This window comes from Copadichromis virginalis, linkage group LG14, assembly GCF_057382275.1.
Source record: "Copadichromis virginalis isolate Kocher_CV1m ecotype Utaka linkage group LG14, C_Virginalis_male_GT1.1, whole genome shotgun sequence".
NCBI lineage: Eukaryota > Metazoa > Chordata > Actinopteri > Cichliformes > Cichlidae > Copadichromis > Copadichromis virginalis.
In genome coordinates, this window is record NC_140631.1 from 6,579,897 (window position 1) to 6,583,632 (window position 3,736).

Here is a 3,736-nt window from a genome sequence, read left to right on the forward strand (position 1 = left end):
ATCAGTGCATAAACAACATCAGCTGTTCTTACCGGCCTCGCAGCGCCGCCCTGTTGAGCCTTCCGCTCCACTCCTCCCCTGCAGCTGCGCCCGGGGCCACTCCTCCGCCACAGTGACATGAATGCGGGGGCTGTTTGTCAGATTCCGGGAGCATGGCGTTGTTTCTTGGAGCAAACCGTCATAGTGTACATTCCTGCGGTCACACAATAATTCCAGCAGAAATTTAAGTAGATAGGGCGGGTTGCCACTTAATTTTGTGTTGTGCACATGCGCAGAAACAACAGGTAGGATGGTTTGTGAGGTCGCATGGATTCCCAGAACACATTTCTCTCATTTTTTTGTGAAGTAGATGTTCTCATGACCTATCGAGTGATGCCACTGACCAGCCAATCAGTGGCATGCTGTCCGATGACGTAATAGTTTAATACCTGCTCGGATCGCTTGGAACCCGTCCGAGCAGGTACTAAAGCAGTACCAGGAACTAGTGATGTGACGTTCTGTGTCGAGGCTTCAAAGCTTGTGTCGAGTAATTGAGGGGGCGTTTCCGCGATGCGCGTATCGAGGCTTGCTTCATTTACGGGAGGAGCTGAAAAGACAGTGTCACTATAATTATCGTGCGAGTTACAGGTTTTTCACAATTTGCCTCAAAGTGACACAAGGTCTAAAAACTCCCCATTCAAAGTCTCAGAGCTAAAATACTGAAACTGAAGGCATTTTCTGTAACTTTATTGCAGTTTATTGTTTGATAACAGCATTTTGGTTATTTTGTAAGTGATTTAAGTGTTACTCACATCCTGTCACTGCTGAGATTTCTTCTGCTATGATGGGTCATTGGAGTTTAACTGCCTAACAGTTACATTTATTTCTGTACCTCAATAAATCATGCTCAGTTTTTCCACATGATCTCTCCTTATTGAACTGCTTTTGTAGATAAGCTTCAAGCCAGAAAGCAACAACACCTAAACCAAAAATATTATCATCAGAAGTGAGAAAGTGTCTGGACTATCTCCAGCTGCGTTGCATGTATTAAAGATAACTTCAGACACTGTCTGGTTGTCATGTCTGAAACAGGCTGTACAGTCACACAGATAAAAGACAGCAGTCATGTTTCTAATATTACAAATCAACCAGAAAGATTATGAAGATAAAAGCTGTGAGACCCCACTAGAGAACGGATGGCTTGTTATCATTACATGAAGTGATTTAGAAATAAGCTGCCAAGTGGCTGCTGTGGCTGCTGCTGCTGCTGTTGCCTTTCTAAGATGCCCTCCACAATCTTCTCTATTGAGACTTGTGTCAGTGGTGTAGACAGGGCAGGAGGAGGCGGGTTAAAGACGGCAGGGCTCTATGGTGACTACAGGGACACTAGTTGTTTCACTGCCTTCAGTTAAAGACTGCCACAGCAGCTGCTGGGCAGCCACAGGTTTTGGAACAGAGGGTGGGGGCTGAAGGGCAGCTGGTTCATCTTTTCTCAGAGTTTTGTGTTTGTCCCAGTTCAGAGGGACTGGACGGCAGCCTGGCTCTCTGTATTCAAGCCCAAATTGCTCTCCAGTGTCTCTGTCAGAGAGGTGAAGTGCAGTGTACTTCTCCTGACCAGTCACTCTTCTGGAGGCTGCATTAAACTCCACCACTAGAGCTGGATCAAAAACACAAGGTAGCATGACACCTGGCTGCTTAAGCTCCACCAGTCGTTGGTAGTTCCATCGTGCCACCCCTGTGATGCCCTGGGCCTGGAATAGTTCAGTGGAAACGTGAGTCCCGGTGATCCACTGGGCCTGGTGGAAATGATAACCCTCCTGCTGTGAAGTGCCTCGGACAGGAATCCAGATGGGGACCTTGGCACCTTCACCAGGGACATGGTTAAGCTGAAGAGTCCCACCGTACCTAAACATTACACCCTCTGAGAGTTCAGGGTCACTTAGGCAGCCACGCAGAATGTGCACTGCGTCACGTCTTCAGCATGGATGGCTTGAAGAGTGGGACGTTGTTGGGGTCTGTGGCCAGGTGAAAATGGTTCAGGACCTTTTCCACTCTGTTCAGCAGCTCAGTGGGTTGTGGTATTTGGATCCTGCAGTGCTCCCTTATGTGTTGCTTTGTGGGATTAGCAGGATGGATGCCACAGAACTTATAAGCATCCTGGAGCCTCTTCAGGTCTGCCTGATCAACCACTGAGAATGCCGCAGAGAGAAGCTGGCAGAAAGTGCTGAACAGAGGAAGATGCTCAGAGGTACACTCCCACAAAAATCGCCTCAGGCAGTGGAACAGGTCCAGTTTTACAATAATGTTCTTGTTGTAGTGGGTTCGAGAGGCACAGCTGTTTGCCACTGGTCCAGATGTGGCCGCAGCAACAACAGCAGGAGTGGTTTTTCAGGCATCCCACGATAGATTTTCGACAGGGATGCAGTCTGGGATCTTAAATGGAGCACAGCAATCCCTAAATGTAAGAAATACAAATACATGTAAGTATATGGAATATTATGTGTGTGCATCAAATTGATCTGAAAAAGAAAAACTCAGTTTTTCCAGACAGATTAGCAGTTTGAATGACAACGATGATTACGGTTTTTACCTGTCCACCCAGTGGTAGCCGGCCTTTTCCACTCCTGCATCACTGTACCTCTTGGCCATTCCCTGGTACATGGGCTCCAAGGACCTTTCTGTGTCAGACTGAACCATGACCCACGAAACAATCAGCCAGTTTTCATTCATTATGGAATAACTGGACATGACCCCAGATGCCAGCATGACTTTTCGTGCCACCTTCCTGATGTGGTCAGACCTGGAAATGTGGCCAAAAGTGCCCTGGAGGAGTTTGGATATGGCTGGATGTTGACGTCGGAATTCGTCGAGCAGGCAGTCAGTCAGGTAATGGCTGGACACAGAGACGCCACACCAGGCATGTGGGTCTTCATAAGACCTGAACTCCTGTGGCTTATTTTCCTTCCTCAGGAACTGCCCAATGGTCCTCTGTGCATGAGCTCCTGCCTCAGAATCCCAGACCGATCCTGTGGCATGGAGGTACGTCAGGTGAGCTCGCTCGTACTTGAGGTGCATGAGTTCATTTATTTGGTTTGCCATGTCTGTTGGAGATTTGCCAGTCCTCCTGAGCTCATCCATAACAGACTTGCAGATGGCCTTTTTGTTTGTAAGAAAAGCAGGGAGAAGGTTGGTAAACCTTTGGGCAGTTTCTCCAGCCATCGTGGATTGTCAGCAAACCAGTTCCTGCGACAAGCCCTGCAGCAGAGTCGTGAAGACAGGATGTAATACTGACCACTGGTGCCAACAATTACACGTGGCCTGCCCACACCAGCAGAGACCACTTGTGAACGAAAGCAACCATGGAGACATGGCAAGATATAATTGTTTCTTAACCTGACCATGATAGCACTCTCAGGTTTCATTTTACATTTTATGCACAGGGCGATTACATCTGATTGGGTCACTTCCAAACTCGTCCTGCCTTTGTCATCATCATCATCATCATCATCATCATCATCATCTTCTTCATCCGCTTTATCCGAGGCCAGGTTGCGGGGGCAGCAGCCTAAGCAGAGAGGCCCAGACCCTTATCCGGGGGAACACCAAGGCGTTTCCAGGCCAGCCGAGAGATATAATCTTTCCAGCGTGTCCTGGGTCTGCCCTGGGGCCTTTGTACACAGCTTAAATATTTCTGATTGGATCTCACATTTTTTATTTTTTTTTAGACCAAAGTATCAATATATTCCATTGCACTTTT

The 3,736-nt window shown here is 47.7% G+C and overlaps 1 pseudogene; it reads right to left on the reverse strand.

Moving 5' to 3' along the window:
• Positions 1–210: 210 nt before the first annotated feature.
• Positions 211–3,454, reverse strand: LOC146693305 (uncharacterized; annotated as a pseudogene).
• Positions 3,455–3,736: the final 282 nt, after the last annotated feature.